Source organism: Alligator sinensis, unplaced genomic scaffold (genome assembly GCF_000455745.1).
Source record: "Alligator sinensis unplaced genomic scaffold, ASM45574v1 scaffold984_1, whole genome shotgun sequence".
Lineage (NCBI taxonomy): Eukaryota > Metazoa > Chordata > Crocodylia > Alligatoridae > Alligator > Alligator sinensis.
In genome coordinates, this window is record NW_005842204.1 from 1,805,938 (window position 1) to 1,824,246 (window position 18,309).

General features: G+C 39.9%; 1 protein-coding gene across 1 annotated transcript in view; it reads right to left on the reverse strand.

Annotated features, from left to right (window-relative positions):
• CNTN4 (contactin 4) overlaps positions 1 to 18,309 on the reverse strand; it is a 575,590-nt gene that overhangs the window by 494,990 nt on the left and 62,291 nt on the right. The window contains 1 exon segment of the mRNA XM_006026697.3: positions 15,591 to 15,631. The gene's annotated coding sequence lies outside the window, so the exon portion shown is untranslated.

An 18,309-nucleotide genomic window follows, 5' to 3' on the forward strand; every position in this document is an offset into this window, starting at 1 on the left:
ATAACTATACAATGAAGTTTGGCATTTCTTAAGCAGAGGGCAGTATTACATCAGTAAATGATTACTGAAGTCACCTAATCTACAGTATGTGAAATTGTATTTCTTCAGTATAAAGATGCAGAACACAGTTAACTGGCTTAAGGCATATATGTGAAGTTTCAGTGGAGCAGAGATGTTTTCAAGACTCATATGGGAAATAATTGTGCTGATGATTAAAGCCTCTTTCAGCCTCCACAAGTGCTTTACAATGAAGAGCTCCTTTGTTACTCGCTTTATATTTTGATTTTGACCAACTCCCATTACTAGGTTTCTTCTTCCAGTCCAATTCCCTTGATATCATCTCTCTCTACATGGTATGGTTTGTGGCCACGGTCACTAGATGTTTTCTGTATAGTTCAATGTATTCAATTCACCTAAAATTCCCTAATAATGAACACTGCCACATTCATTTATGCCTCTGCATTGAAAGCTGACAAGAACTATAGCAAGTTTCTCTTTGATTTTCAGATACTGGGTCCTCGATCCTGCTGGCTTTTGTAACATGGAGCAGGGGGATAAAAAAAAATTGGCACTCAGCTTGTACTGCCCATCTTTTAACTGAAAAAAATGGAGCTGAGAAGTCTCCTAAAATATACCATTCAAAAGCAAAGACTAACTCCTAAAAAATGCCCTACTACTTTTATATTTCTGCAACATTTAGAAACTACTTGCTCACACAGGCTAAGAACAGAAATTACATATAAACCAGGATAAGTGATCGGAATCCAATTGTGTAACACAACAGTTCAGTGCACATAAACCATTTTCAAAGTGGCCCAAACTGGTTTAAGATAAACCTGGATGGATGCAGTATAAGACTTAACTGATTTAGGTTAAATCAGTTTATTGAACTTCTGTCCTAAATCTCCTCCAGATTCACAGTCCCCCAGCATCCCAGGATGCTTTGCATGGTGGACAGGCTAGCCTTGGCCCAAGCTATCTGCTCCAACAGAGCTTCTGGCCTGGGCCACTGCAGGCAGATGGCTGCACTTCCAGAAGGAAAAGTGAATGCCTGTTCAATTGCTTATTAGTTCAGTCTATGCAGCTTAGACTGACCTGAGAAGATTGAATTGATTCACCCTCAGGCTTTTGGACTGTCTGTACTTAGCCAATGAGATCTTATTTTTTCAACTGTGAAGCAGTTCAGATGAAAGGTATCATCAACTCCTAACTGCCATCTTGCACTAGGTGAAACATTTAATTAAATTTGATCATAGACTGCTTTTGATACTTTTCTGACATGATCACAGGAAAACGAATATGCCTTTTGACTCATTGACATTGTCTTTACTGCGTCTTCTCCTTTTCTGTTAGCTGTTTGCAGTATAGTTACAAGAACTTCCAAGCTGGTACAAGCAACACACCTCATTAGTCAAAATACTCCACAACAGACTGCTATAGCACAGAGATGGCTTTAGAATTCAAATTCATATGAGGAAAACAGAAATGAAAGTGAAAATAATGCAAAAATTGTATCTGGCTATAGCACCAAAGCAAGAAAAATGCAGTCACTATGTATTATTTTAGAAAGCAAATTTTCTACAAACAATTGAATGGAATATACTGTACACAGGGGTTATAACAGTATTTTCAATCCATATAACAGTGCACAGAGTAAAACACACGGAATGATGAAGGGAAAAAAAAAGATACAAAAAGAACAGTGCAAAACCTGTATTTCCCCAGCTAGAAATGGGTTTGGATAATAAGCAGAGACAACATGATTTGTGAGTTATAGGAAGTGCTAAAGGACAATGGAAGGGAAATAAAATGAAGAAAATGGCATGTTGGAGAGACCTTGAGCAAAAAATATATATATAGGATGGATGCTAAAAGTGATTTTATATATAACAGGTCAAGTAGATTTGTGTGATCAGTTCTGACAATAATAAAAAACAGTACAAACAAGATGCACAGACCTCCTGAAAAAGCACAAATTAAGCTAACTTTTGAATCCTAAAATTAAACTAACTTTTGAATCAGAAAGCCAGTCCATTGAAAAAAAAAAAAAAAAAAGAGAGAGCCAGAACAGCCCTGTGCAATTATTTCTACCATTTACAAAGTGTAGCTGAGCAGCCTGAAAGAGCTGACTGGTGTACACATTTGTGTCAAAAGGTAATTGTGGGCACAGGTCTTTACAAAAGACTACACTGATCCCTGCTTAACACACATCACCACAAACCCTAAGCTTAAGTATGTAATGAAAACTGGTAGATGATTATCAGGAAGGAAAAAAAAAAAAAAAGGGGGCCCCCCCCCCCAAACCCTTTTTGGGGGGGGGGGGGGGGGAAAAAGGTGATTTACACTATTTTTTCATTTTTATTTTATAATTACTGACAGGCAAGACACAGGACTCAGATCATATAAATCAGGGGGTTTCAACCTTTTTGGGTCAGTGTACCCTCAGTGGAGCAGTATAACTTTGGCAGCTGGATACAGACCCAGGCGTTGTGTCCAGCTGGGCAGACAGTGCCTGTGCAGGATGGTGCATGGCAGTGCTCTATCCCCACCTGCCCACATGTACCCCCTAGGGCCTTCTCAAGTACCCCTGGGCTATGCATAACCCCGGTTGACAACCCCTGATATAAATGATTAGTGATGCACCCCTCTGGAGTCTCCAATGACTTCAATTAGAAATTACAGAGATAGTGGAAAACTCTAATTGAAAGTCTAGGCCCTGTCCCTTTTTTGGCATCTTTCTACTAAACCTTAAAAAGAAAAATGTGAAATGAGCTAATGCCAAGAAAACAAAGGTAATATAATTATAGATCACATCAAGGACCATACATTCAGCCTGAAGCTTTAGCATGCCACATGCCTTTCCTGTTCGGTAGGCTGAATGTCACTGGATTAATCTTGAATTCCTTTACATATGGCATTCCTCTCCTGTAGGGGTAACTGGTATTTTTTGGTCTCCCAGATTATAAACAGTGATATTCCCTCCTGTCCTGGATGCACTTTAGCTAGTGGAGCCATCCTGGAGGTGGAAGGTCACAAGTTGACAGTAATGGTATTCAAGCTACAGCCTGCAGAGCCTTGTCATCCATAGGGCTAGGAGGGACCTAGTGGGTCCATGAGGTGGTTTGACAGGTTTGTTGAGGGTGCCTAGTGGGGCTAGATATAGCCCAATCAGGGCCAGAGGGGTGGGAAGGAAACAGCACAGCCCTGGTGCTACGGTGAGGAGCTAGGCTTCCCTAGACCCAGTGTTGTTCAGTGAATGCATGCATGCATGCAGGAATTTGGGAGATCCGGTTAACCCTTTCCTAGATTGGGTTAACCCTTTCTTGATCTAAATTAATGCCCTTCCTGAGGTGAATTAACTTGGATCAAGCGCGCTGTTTCTGAGTTGATTTAAGCCTTCTGAACACCTGCACAAATGGGCATTTAAAATCAGGTGTAATGCCTGTAGGTATCCTTGGGATGTTCTAGGAGTTTCTGGTTGTTTTTGTACTTGCGTGTGAAGATGTGAAATGGAGATTTGGGGAGGGGTCACTGGGTAAGTGGTTGCTACCTACATGTAACTTGATGGGCAAGCAGACTCCTTCCAGCCTTATGCTCCTCAGTAGTACATCAGGGGCACATCTACACGTCACTGTATGCTGATACTGCACCGTGCTTCAGTGCTTGCTTTTGGAAGTACTAAAGCACAGTGCATTATGGGTGGTTACAGCACTGTGTATGTGGGGTGCATGGTTGGATTTCACTGCTACATCACCATCGCAGCGCGCTATACCCAGGAAGCGTGCCATATGGTGATGTAGCGCATCACTACGTTGCCATAGGGTGGCATGTAAATACACCCCAGGAGTACTTTACACTATTTGCAATACATGGGCAGATCTCAAAAGAGGGGGGCAATGCTTACATGTTATGGAGCCAAAAAGACAGGAAATGATTTTACGGTAGGTATCGTGTCACCAAGGCCTGATGAAGGAGGTGGCAATTTAATTCTGGAACAGCTGTAGAATTGCAACAAAAAAAAAAGTCACAAGGTAATAATACTCATCACGAATGATTTTAAGTCAGACTTCTGTTGGTAGAAAAGTCATCAAGGAAATCACTGGACTGTGCTGAAGATAACCTCATGTATCAAAGAGGGATGAGAAAGTGGAGTTGAGGCAATTTGAGACTGTGTATTACTTAGTAAAGAGGAAATAATTGAGATCTTGGAGCTGTGGGGTACCATATATTTGATCCCACACTATTGAAATCATTGGAAATTTGGAAATGAATTTCATTGTCTGTATGATCAGGAATGAGGAGTTTTACTGAAATCAAGTACGCTACAGTAGTTTCAGAAAACCAGCATGCATCATACTTTGGGTAGAAATAGTAAGAGGAAAAGGGTTATAAAAAGGCTGAATTACAATAAGAATTCTACAGCAAAAGCGATTGAAAAGCAGATCTTTTGCAGGAAAAAAATGGGAGGAAAAATGCAATGTGGCTCTAATGATAACTTCCTAAAGATATGAAAGGTAAAAGGAGTTGTATAAGAAATAAGAAGGGAAAGGAGTAAAGATTGGTAGCAGTTACGTAAGGCAGGCAAAATAAGGATGAGGCTAGCTTCTGATACCCTTTCTTTCTCATGTTACATGCACCTTGATTTAATGTGACAAATCATGGTGGCGGGTGCTGCTCTGTGTAACTATGGGTATGAAAACTGGACTCTGATCATAAAAGAGGCGAATAAGAGCGCCAGAAGAGATTTCATATTGTCATGTGGGCAATAGAAAAACAGACAAGGAAAAAAAATAAAATCACTTGAAATAATCTGATGTAAGAAATGAATCATGTGTGTAGTATGGGTGACAGAATTAGATGCAACTATGTGCAGCTGAAAGAAAAAGGATACATTTAAAGAAAACGAAGGATCAAGACCTCAGGTTCCTCTCAAGCACAACACCCATCCGTTTCAATTGTAGCTCAGAGCGCAGAAGGCTTCTATCAGATGACTGAGAACAAACTTCACGATTTGGCCCGAGGAATCTGGCTGGTTGCTTTCAATTGGCAGATTGATTTTAATCTTCACGTGTGAATGTCAATGTACTACTATTTGTCCTAGTCTGTTGTTGAGATTTGGGTGTTTTTGGTCCTTCTCCCCCCCTCCGCCATTTGCCCATATATTGCAAATAGGTGCATTAAATATCTTTCTAGTGCTGATGTCCCCCACAAACTTCTTTGATCAATTAAACCAGCAGAGTAATTTGTCAGTCATTTGCCAAAGTGTTTTCACGGTTGTTATAAATAAGGGTCCGTTACCCTTACACATTTTCACTACTTTATTCCAAAAGTCAGATTTATTTAAAAGTCACTAAAACAGAATTTAAATAAACCTAAATGTGTACCATTGGACACCCTCCCCCCCCCAATTTATTAGAGATTTCCAAAAGTAATGAGCAATCATTAAAGGAAAATCAATAAACAAAGCAAGCACGAGGTGGGTGGAATATGGTGTTTAACAAGGTGTTATATTCTGGATATCTTCCGAGGCTCAGAAAGAGAGCAACTTTATTTAACTCAGCCTTCCAATGGCCTAGCTCCATGGGCTTGAGCAGAGAGAATCCCGATTTACGCCAGCCAGGTATCAGAATTATGTGCTGATACCTTCTTGCCTTGCAATTTATATAGGAGACTGCCACTTCTGTTTTTGCTGATACAAACACTTCTTTTGTTTTGTGAGTCCTGGGGAGGAGGGGGCCTGGTGTGAAGGGATGGTGGAAAAGGCAATGCCATGCACTTTATTAGCATTCCTGAAGCAAAATGTTTAACATTCTGGTTGGCTGGGATGAATTTCCTAAATGTTAATTGATGCTATTACAAATTGCTAGAGGCATATTCAAGGTGTACAAGGCAATTACACCAGAAGATGTGATAGCAAAGAGAACCATTTTAATAACCAGGCAGAGCAGCAGGTATGGCAACAGTTTGCTATCAATGGCAAGAAATGCTTGCTTGTTTACCGGCCTGCTCGTAAAACAGATCTAATTGAACCAGAGAGAACAAACTACTCATCTCACAGCCTGATTTCTCATCTCCATCTGGATTGCGGCTGATTTTATGCAACTCTGGGTCTAAGAATATCAACAAAGGAGTTGAGGGTGTCCTCTTTCTTTGTTACAATTACTCAGTACCTCCAAGGATGTATAGGAATGAGATTAAGACTCAATCATTAACAAGCAGTGGTTCCTTACTGCAGTAAGTAATCACATAAAAGTCAGACTACCCAGTGAACAAGCAGAGATTGCCAGTACAGCAGACATTTGATTTAGCTGGTCAATAAATTTTAAAGATCAATAAAATTTAAATTTCACTGTGAAATAACTCTCCTGAAATGATTGGAGCCTAGCATGCCTGAGCCTAAAGACTAGAAACAGGTTGTCTCAGAAGCCATTGCACGCAACCCCAAGTTCAAATACCACAATATCCCCCCAAAAATTCCACGAAGCTAAAGAGCAGTCTGTAATAGCTTATTTCACACCTGAGCAGAGCTACTGCCTGTATTAACCAGAGAGAGAAGAAGAGAGCCAGGACTGACTTGTGCCTCTGCTGAACATCTTTGCATCAAAGGAAGCACCAAAAATAGAGCAGGGAACAGAGGTATCAAACAAGCCACCTGCTAGGACTCTTCTTCCAATAGGAATGAAATAGAAGATGTGAAACATAGCTGGGAATTTCAAGACAGGAATGTCTTGTTCATGTATTAACCAGAGAGAGAAGAAGAGAGCCAGGACTGACTTGTGCCTCTGCTGAACATCTTTGCATCAAAGGAAGCACCAAAAATAGAGCAGGGAACAGAGGTATCAAACAAGCCACCTGCTAGGACTCTTCTTCCAATAGGAATGAAATAGAAGATGTGAAACATAGCTGGGAATTTCAAGACAGGAATGTCTTGTTCAGCACACACACACACAGACACACTCCACCTCCCCGCCCCTGGCACACTGTCTGGAAGCTCGGGTGGCTCCAATGTCAGCCGGAGCCTGGCACCATTCAGCCCCAGCTCCTAGACAGCGTGCAGCACCCTGCCGAGCCACGCTGCACCCACGCCATGGGACAGCTGCCACGTGGGTGCCAGGCAGGGAGTGGTGATCCCCGCTGCCCCACACTGCATGGAGGAGGGCTCTGCCATGAGTGCCTAGAGGCTCCAATCACCGCTGCTGCAACCAGTGACTGCAGGGCTTTTTATGTTATTTTATTTTTTTTAAGTGCCGGGACTAGGCTTGGGCTGGGTGGGGGATGGAGCAGGGCAGGGCAGCCATGGGGGCTTCTCCTGCGGCTCCCCCTGCCCAGGCACAGCCAGAGGAGCCGCGGGAGAACCTACAGCCACCCGGCTGTGCCTGCCCCTCACTGGCCGATCCAAATCACTGCATCTCTCCAAATCGGCACCAAATTTTCCGAAGCCAATTCAGCTGAATCTATCACTGAATTCAGACAGCGATCTGAATCTCCAAATCAAACCAATGTCCTCTGAATCAGCCAAATCCGAATTTAATACTTCCCTAATCGCACAGGCCTAATGGTCAGCAGATGAGCTGGCAAGAAACCTGTAAAGATCTGTCGTTGTTTTGTTTGAAGTTCATTGAAACTTATGCGTTTCTGTGAAATTTAATGTTTCAATGAATCAATCTTCTTTGATGAAAATCTTTCCTCAGAAAGTTTCTGACTGTATCCATAGCTCACAACTTCAAGATGCTTTGAAAATAAATTAATTAAAAACAAACAACACCCCCCCCAATGGTCCTAATTTAATACGCTCAGATGATACTCACTGCAAGACCAACAAGGCTACTCAAAGTGTCCAGTGAATTCAGCACAACTGCAAAGGGCAGAATCTAATCCCCTTTATACATATGAATGTGTAACAGATTTCAAGGCGCAGACACATTCACTGAAAATCACCTCTTCATAACCCATCCATAACCCAATTCAGCGAGTCCCCAAACTGCAACCTCCTTCACTGATGCCAAATCCATTTTTGGCTTGTTTCTAGCAAACGTGGAAAACTTGAGGGGGTTTTTTTGTTTGTTTGTTTTTTTAAATCTGGCACATCAAAAAGCTTATTTAAGTGGTACCTTGCAGCCTCCGTTTAAAATATTTATTTTGTATGTATGCATTGTATTATTATAATTTTTTGGATGGGATTCCTGCAGTTCTGTTTGCTAAGCCTGTGTTTGGTCTCTTTAGCCCATCTTTTCTTTGTGCTACACATGTTCCTCAAGTGCATTGCCTACAAGTGCTCTCTTCGCTCTATTAAAACCTGAAAGAATCTTGTTTAATATTTTTTTTAAATTATTACAGCTGTGGCTTCAGCTAAAGAAGCGATTCTGCTTTCAACTCTCCAACACCACAAGAGGATTTTTTTCATTCAAGTTTGCGATGGCGCTATTCTGACTTCCTTTCCTTTCACACCTGGGGAAGGTCTTTCATGTTCAGTCTGATGCAGGATTCTGATCAAAGTGCTGCTGCCATGAAATTTCCTTTTATTTGGGAAAGGGCCTTTGTAGATTACTAATGCTTTCCGCCATCCTTGACTTTGAGAGTGTTTAGGTTATGAAGCTGTGGAGAGTTGGGAATAAAATCTTGCCCTTTGCCTCATTCTGATCAAGATGGGTATTTAAAGTGAATTTAATCACTGTACCCTTTGTGATTGAAGAGTGATAATCTTACATATAGCAAGCATTCACCTGGGTAAGCAATTATTCTAATGTTTAATTAAAAAAGGAACAGGAAGGCTAGTTGTATTAGGAAACATACTGGGATGTGGGACGTGGAACATTGCTCATCTAGGATACCAAAAATTCAGATTCAACACAGACTACAAGAAATGGGTGAAATTGCTTTGTCTATGACCTGTGGATCAAACATAATTCTGTGACAAATCAAATTCACTCTATATATGGTACGATTGAGGACACAGAATAATATTAATGCATCTTTGGGAAGCCTGAGTACTGTTGAACATCCTCATCTGCTATATCCCAAGTATGAAGGGGGATTAAGAGATGAAAAATGAGGGGAGATAGTTGATGTCAAACATCAACTATACAGGAGGCAAGGATTTCTTAGGATGATATCTTTTATTGGACTAGTGATGTAGTTGGGTTAGAGTGGAGACAGGCTTTCCAATGCAAGACATACTAGTCACTAAACCTAATCTAGCTTTTGGAAGGCAGTGTTTTCTTGTGACCCTAACACATTATTTATTTTATCTGAAAGTACAGGCGTTCTTTTAAAAAAAAGAAAACATAATTTAAAATTACTGGGCTAACGGGGAAATAAGCAGCAACTCTAATTACTTTTGTGATCTCATTAAAATTGAGATTAAAGTTCTGCAAATCTCAAACTCTGTATCTATGGGATATTGTTTAATATCCTGAGATACTAAGCAGTTACTACGCAGGATTCATGAGTAGATAGTATTTGCTTTACAATTTGTGACTGTATAGTAATCTGCAGGGCATCACCAGAATAGAGACAAATTAACAACCCAGATGAAAGTCTCAATACTGAAAGCATGCCATCCTGGTCAGGTGTGAACGAGTGTGGAAAAGCCTTGCATATTTGTTACATGCGGTATAACCACCTTGTGGACATATACCAAACCCGGCGTCCACCATTGTCAACCAGGTATCGTTCATGGGCAGTAAATTCACTTAACCGTTCCTTGAGTCATCTACAGTCACAGGACACGGGGTGATTGATGCAATATCAGAAATAACAGATCCTGTAGCAGTTTTAACCTGCTTGACTGCACCAGTCTTTTGTGGCCTTTCGATTCAACACCACATGCTTGCTTCCAGTGATTCAACATTCCATTTTTTCAATACAGTAATTCCTCCATGAAGCAGTTTTTCATTCCTTTTAAATAGTGTTCATGACAGCAGCTACCTATATCTTTGTTGTTTAAGGCTCTCTCCCTCTTTTATTTAATAAAAGTAGTTTATCTCAGACAGATTTCTTAGCTTTCAGCCTCAGCCACTCTTACATCCATTAGAAGAGAGACTCCTTAGTCTTTTAGTAGTTGAAGAAATGTCCTCACAATATCCATTCCTTCTACAGTGTCCCTAAGCTTGACCGGACTGCAAAATTACAGCAGGGGAGAGGGGAAAAGGCTCTAACTACTCAGTCAGAGATAGCAGGAGTGTTGTGCGAACCAATAAACAGGCTAAGAAATGTTTTAGTTGATGTCAGAAAAAAGAAAAATACCTATTTATTCTCCCACTTAATGGGTGTTCCCTCAACAAAACTATTTTTGTTTTTAGTTTAAAAGGGTGCTCAAGCTTATCACCTGAACTCCCAGATTTGATAAATAGACATAGCCTAAGTGCATTTATTAAAGCAGCAGCCCCATATAAAGCCAAGAGAACTTGATTGATAATGTTTACAGAATAGATGCAAACATTATTGGCCTTGGGTTTTTCTTTCTTTCTTTTTTTTTTTTTTAAAGCTTTTTTTTTTTCCTTTTTTAATTCATTCTCCTTTTCATATAAGAAATTAAAATTCAGTTCAGTATATATCAGTCCCAGTATACCAAAATTAGAAAAATAAATGTCAACGTCAACCGAAGGAGCAGAACTGCCTACAAATAACACCAGGTTTCAGGGATGTTAAAGAACCAAAGGTGGTTTCCAACTAAATCTCTCATAACAGTGGCTTAAAACTTATTATTCACTTCAAGGACTGTTTATCTATCTTAATAACGTTCTTTTTTTTCCCCCCTTACACTATAAGAATTTCTTTTTGCCATTATCACATGGTAATCATGAACTGTTTGTCACAGAGAAGCAATCCACAGAAGGGTGACCCTCTAATGTCCACAATGAATACCATCATTCATGTAAAGTGGTCAATAAATCCAACCAACCTAGACCATAGTACCAGTTTTAGTGCTATGTTATCATGGAGGCTACTTCCACTTTAATCAAGAAAGATATCAAAGGCAACAAGGAACCCCTAAATCCAAATTATATCATAATCCAAGGCTTGAAACCTGAAAAAGCTGAAAAATTGTCATTTGTACACACACAAAATTTAAAGCTATCATCATCCACCATCATCAATCTCACGTGGCAGGGGCCTTGGTAGCATTATTTTCAGAATCTATTTAAACTTGACAATATCTTAACCTTCCTGGAAGACCACGATGACCTCTCCTTACAATATCAACCGAGTGAAGAAAAGTGCTTTGGTGCTAATGCAGAAATTGCTCTGCCTCTGGTTTCATAAACACATAATGACACTTGCTGACTTAATAGATTCTGGTTGGTGTTATGTTGAACACCATACACTCTACCCAGGAGCATTTATATCTTATAACTCAAGTGTAGTCATATTTGAGAAATCAAACTTTCAGCATTCAACATCAAAGGACATAACAAGCGCTAAAACTAATGAAACTGCATTGAGAAATATAGAAGGACTTCAAAAATATTTGCAACAGACTACTGTAGATAGATACCCCATATCATTTTATTTGACTTCATATGTAGTGGATGTGGAACTACAAAGATAAAAGCCAAACCGGCTGTACTCCTCTACTGTGCTGTCTGTTCTCACCCCCACTCCCTTTTTTAAAGATATAATCACCTCGTACTAAATACTGGACTACACTCAGTTATCTCGAGGCAAATTCTATGTCAAGAGGGTCTCTTTGGTTCTAATTATGAAGACGAAAAGCTTACTCTGGGTATGATCAGAGATGAAACTTCAAGAGAAGCAGAAAACATTTTTCACTTCATAAGAGGCACTTTGCATCTTGTGTAACATGCCCTTTTCGAGGTTGATTAAATGACAATCAGTCATTGAAGGATCGCTTACAAAATACACATCATTTTAATCTAACACATATAAAGAAAGTACTATGAAACCCACTCTCTCTAATAAAAGGACTTGGGTGGCTCCAAGAATGCATAATATTTTTATCCATTTCTGAGATTACTTCAAGACAATTGACCCGGTTTTGCTTGTAGCTTTACCATGTGGGTAATGAGTGGAAATCCAACAAAAAATTTAAAGGACGGCAAGAAGAAAGATGTACTTAACAACTGTTCAGATGGCGATGGTCAAGAGGGGACTGGCAAGAGAACAAGAGATGTCAACGATTAAGAGGAAAGGGAACTAGAGGAGATCTAAAGGAGCAAAGGGTGGATATTGAAGAGCAGGGTTGCTTATGAGGGGAAAGAAAGTGGACAGCAATGAGCATGTAGTGTTAGAAAGAAGCGGATTCATCAGCAGGACTCAATAAGCAGAAAAAGAGGGGCCTGAAAGAAAGGTCTTGATGTTTGTTTGTCTTTTAAGTGGTGGAGGAGCCAGATCTTAAACAGATCATTTAATTGATTTGGGGAAATTTCCCTACTAGTCCAGCTGACTGAAAGATCAGTGACTCTGTGATAATTAATCTTTCTTAATTAGTCAATTGCTGAGCAACACACAAAGTAACCAAACAGAAGAAAAAAAAAAGTCCTACTGGCAGCAAAAGCCAACCCCCGTGAAAATAAATTTCAAGTCTTTTCAGAACCCGATTGATATGCATGCTATGTAAGGCACCCATTAGAGACCTTCCTATACTAGAGCTATTGTCAATCATGTTCAGCATTCCCAAGCAGGAAGTCAGACTGTAGTTCGTATACAATATTATAGTACATATTTTGGTCATACTTTTAAATAGGATTACAGTTTGCTTAGACGCTGTAGTAAGAAAAAAGATTTCTCTGATTACCATTCACGTGTAGATGTTCCAGTGCCCTTAACAGAAAACACAGTAATAAATCACATATTATTTTAATTGGATGTTTACAAATATTTGCCTACAATTCTTTACTTAGTGTTATTTAGGGGAAACAAAAAGCTGATCCAAAACATCTTGTTTACTTAACATACCACAGGAAGCCACATTTCTATCACAGAAGTCTATGAAGTGTTACATTAAATTAAAGGGACTATATCAGACCAATGGGTATACAAATTCAGGAGCTGCAAAGCATTTTTTTGGTTCGTTTTTATTCCCCTTCTCCCCTCACCAGAAACGATCCCAGGAGAGGGAGCAGTGCAAACATTCAGTCTGCAACTGTCCTCTCTCCCCTGCTTCTTGTGCCTTCCTGAAACTGGGGTGATCCCAGTCTGGGGAAAGCATGGGCTTACCATCCCAGCAGCACAGCAAACCCTCCAGAGCGAGAAGCAGGAAGGGGGTGGCACTTCTACCTACACTTGATTTCCAGTGCCTCGTGCCCACTTCTCAGACTGGGGAATCAAATGCACAAGAAACCAGAGGGGAGCAGCTGGTGGCTGCTTCTCCCCTCCTCTCCCAGTCATCTCCAGCCCAAAGTAATCCTAATCTCTGGAAGAGATGGGATCTTTTCCCTGTGGCTCCATTCCTCCTGATCCCTGGGAATAATTAAGCTTCAGGAAAGCGTGCAGAAGTTCATTCACCCAGGACCAACTTCTATCCAGTTGGAGTCAGCTTATTTCCCCCCCCCCCCCCTGATTCTCCCAGAGCACAAATGGCTGTAAGCTAGAACATCTGTATGCAGGTGGCACTTCTCCTGGTAAAAACGGAAAGTCCATACGTGGTCTCTACCTATGCATTGTATGGGGACCCTAGGTACCTAAAAAGTTAGGCATTAGTCTTGGAAAAGTTGGGCATTAGAAATTCCTTGGGAGATTTGTCCCCAAAGCCTTAGCTTTTATATGAATTTGCTACATCTGTCTCACAAAATATAGGAATTTATCCTATATAATGGAGAACTATACAAATTTTGCCTGGACATCATATGCAAGGAGAAACAAAAGAGTATGTAAAATATCTATTACAGCATTGCTAAACACAAGGTAAGCAAACAGTTGTTCTGTAGGTGTCTGCGAGTCACATTAATAGTGCATAGTGTTGTTCTACAACCTTTTAAACATTAATTTGATATTCAAGAAGATTTAAGGGAAAAAAAACCACCTAGAAACGTTTGTTACCTGAAAAGGATATTCTAGGATATAAAGCCTACTTTTCTTATTTAAGCAAACCTCCCATTATTAATCACAATACCACCTAACTCTTAAATCTGCTGATAGAAAGCAGTAGAAAAAGCACTTTACAAAAGGAGATGGGTATTAGTATCCTCATCTCACAGATCATAAGGAGGAAGGATTGTGGGAATCAATGTAAGAATATATTATAGGATTATATTTATGAATAACACAAGAGGCAAACATTCTTATGGGTACCTGTTATTGGACCAACTGCATGGCTGGAATAGACAAAGAGTTTTCTGAATAATAGTTTTCTACACATAATACATTCTCCCTTTCAGGCAACTAAAAGGAATAGGTTGCAGAGCTAAATTTATCATAAATATATATATTTTTAAATCTACATCTCTGCCAGTTTGAAAGGGAGCAGGTCCAATTCTAACAGAACAACATCATTTATATCATCCATTGTCATCTCTAATTCCAAAAAAGAGAGAGAAAATCTTCAATTAGCATGCTATGCAACACACAAACAACCCAAGAGAAACATTTCCATTATTCAAATCTAGAAAAGGAGAACAATTGAAAAAATATTTTTTTTTAACGATGTGCCATCTGCAACCACTCAGTACAGATAGAGTAATAAAAACTAAGATTAAAAGACACAAGAGAACTGGTTTCAACAGATTATTAATTGATTTCCACATTTATTTTTAAATACTCTTAAAGACATGTACAGAATATAGGAGTTACTACTATGAGTCCTCCTATTGGGTATCAATTTTAGTTGTGCAGATGTATGTAACATCAAAGTTAGGCAAGGTAAACAAGCACACAAACAAACAATGAATAAACCTGGGAACAGAAATCATGTAATATCCGACACAAAACAAACTACTTTATATAATGCTCATCCTGCTGCTCTTGCCTTCAGTGGGAGCAGCCTTGAGCCCTAAGTACAGTTCACAATGAAATCTGGATTTCAGGTCTGATCCTATACTAATGGAGTCAAAGGAGCTCTAGCAGGCAAGACAAAAGTCACATACATGTACAGCAAAAAATCTCACCCCCACACACGAACAACAATTTCCCCAGATTTTCCAAACCTGGATGTCAAAGATGTGCATGAAAAGTGCTGAAGACCCATCGATTTAAATTTAATCACCTCAAACAGACTCACCCAATCTGTACTCTCGGTAATGTATTAACAGCTAAATTTAAGTCTTATAGTGAAGTTGTAGGAAAACGATAGAAACCAAGACACTGAATACAATTTTGATGAGAAGTTCATTCCATAATAAATATATAACAAATGGGAGATGCAAATGAAGTTAAACTTTTTGTTTAATTACTTGTACTTTGTGTTCTAGTTCTGGTAGGAGATATGAACTGTAACTCAAAAATTGCACCTGAATTTGACCCTATTCTGCTTAACAATGGTAGACAAAAAGTGAACTTCCCCATTCAACCTTTAAGGTGGAATCTCTTCACTTAAGATATTATGAATGTAGCTGCTTTAGAAACTGTGCTGAAAACATGAAGCAGAAAAAAAGAGAAGAATCGATAACTATATAAGAGAAAATTGTACTTACTCCAGTGCATGGCATACAGTCTTGATTTAATTCACCATCACCTACAAGGACAAATACAGAATGTAAGTCATGTTGATCTTTTTAATTGCCAAATTCCTTATTCTTAGTGTTAAATTGTTTTATTAAAAATAGGAGCTCCTCAAAAGTAGACAGCAGAACATAAACTTCATTTCTGTTGCACACAGTTTGGACATACAGGTTAATCATTCAAAAGTACAGTGGAAGATAAAATGTTACAATGACTTGCAAATAAAACAATTACCAAGAACGCAAATACAATATGGGACCTTCTACATGAAGGTGCCCACACAGTTCTTCATGTGGGATTCAGCGCCATGCTATGATGAAGGCTAAATCTTCAAGAAAACATCAAGGTTTAGGTATAAGCCTAAACCGGGATTTGTGGTCTCAAGTCAAGACTGGGTGCAGAAACAAATGGGAATTAGCTCTAAAATGAGTATTGGGAGAAAATACAATACTAAATTGAAATGTTAGAAGTTTACATAAATAAGATGAATAGCTTTGCTGGTCAATCTGCCAAATGCGGTTAGTATTCACATACCAAACGAGTGAAGGTATAAATGGAAGAATCAAAATTTAAATACAAAGTGATGTCAATAATCAAGCAATATTCCCACAAATACACATATTGTAACGTTCCCTTTAAAGGGCACAAACAAAAACAACAACAAATGCATCTTTAATAAGTTTGAGATGCCCCGTTATCAGCAAAGGGTAGATTAAACAGTATATACACCAAGTTAAAAACCAGTAAACAAGGCCTAGTGCTGTACTAGATTTTTCCATCGCATGATTCACAGCTTTCTTCTACTTGAAGTAATTCTGTCTCTTGAACAGCTCTCGGCAATGGCATGCTATTCTCAGGCCTACCACTCACTGAACTCAGTCACTTACATTAGAGTTCAACAATTCTACCTGTGGCTATTTGAACTTAAGCTTTCAGCTGCCTGGACTTGACTGTGGGCTGAACAAGCCCTTTCTCTCTGCCAAACCATCTGAGTAAAACCTCAGCTGCACAAATGTTCTTTGTCTGCCAAATCCAGCAGACTCTCTCTGCTAGCCCAGATAGGATTCTTGTTTCTTGGCTGCACAAGATAGTAACTCATGGATTGCAGACCACCAAAATAAGCAGACTGTTCATCCTGAAGTTTAGATTTCTGTTTAAAAAGTCTTCAGATCATTCTACCTTGCAGCCCGTCCAGTTCCCAGAAGTTATAAACTAGTCAGCAGTTAGCCTATTAATCCAAACTACTACATATTCAAATTTTGACTGGCAAGACAAATTCAACGAAGATCAAAGGAAAACTTCTTAAAAATGGAAACTATATGACTATTTATTTGTTTGCAATACACTAACAAAAGTCTAGCCATCGGACATGCAGGAACCAGTTGTTCATTAAAAGGTACCTTTGCAAAACCTTCCATGTGTATGGAACAACAACGAAATATCCACCTAAACGTGATTTAAGTATAATGGAAGTGTACTCCCCTTGGCTGCAATTCAAAGATGGAGGAAAAGTGGCCAGTCATTGGCTAAACTTAGCCCCAGCAACAGTCCTTTGAGTTCATGAAGTTATGCCTATTAACATCTAGTGTGAACGTGGTCTCCAAACCATGGTCAGTTCCTTCCTCTGCATGCTGTACTTCATCGAGTTGTATACCAAGACAGAGATTCGTGCCTAAATAAGATAAATGTTGTCTGGTCACTTTGTCAAAAATCAAACATTCAGAAAGGGTAGGTATTAATGCTTGCTTTAATGTAATTATTTGCTACTAAAAATTTAAAAGGTATGAAGAATTGTATTTCTCTACCCTAGGGCTAGGGACAGACATTCAGACACGAGCCTGAGTTGATTCAGTCTTTGCAGGGACTAACCTGCAAAGCTTGAACCAATTTGGAGGTGGATAGACATTCCCTTTTCATTACAGACATGCAGGCACATGACGGCAGTTGCTCAGGCTAGAAGCCACAGGGTGCTAGAGCAGCCCTCCCTTTCCTTTCACAGGGCTGAGCTAAGGGGGGCATGGCCAGGCCCTGGCAGGACACTTTGATTATTCCCCCCCCCTCCTGAGCAGCCCAGCAGGCAATGCTTATCACCTCTAACATACTGTTTATCAACCGATTGAGGAAACCAAGCATCTCTTCATTAACTGATGGAGTTCTTCTTAAACAGCTCTTCCAAAGAAAGGCATCAAGCTACCTGTTGATTAGCTTGAAAAAGCCTGTCCGCCTGTCTTCTCCCACAGCATGGACTGTAACCAGCATGTGGTCTGCTAGCTAATGCTGAGGTGCCTAAGTAAGGCAGAGGGGAGCAGGGAATAATCCCTGCTTAGCAAGGAAAAGCCAGGCAGATGCTCTGTGCCTGCAAGTCTCAGCTAGAGTTGCAGCCAGGGAGGAGAGGGAAGGGGCCAGCCCTTCTGTGGAGCAGAGCGCCCTGCCCAGCCCAAAGACTATGCCAGAATGCTGGGCGTGTCTGGTTTAAACTTCAACCAGCAAGGGGTCTGGGACAGACATAGCATAAACTGGTTTGACCCAAATCAGTTAAGTCTGCTACTACATGCAACCAGGTTTATCTTAAACTGGTTTCAGCCATTTTCAAACTGGTTTATGTACACTGAACATCTTTTCTGTTACAGGTTTAAACCAGTTTCTGATCACTTAAGCCAGTTTATGTGTATCGTCTGCCCCTAGCCTAGA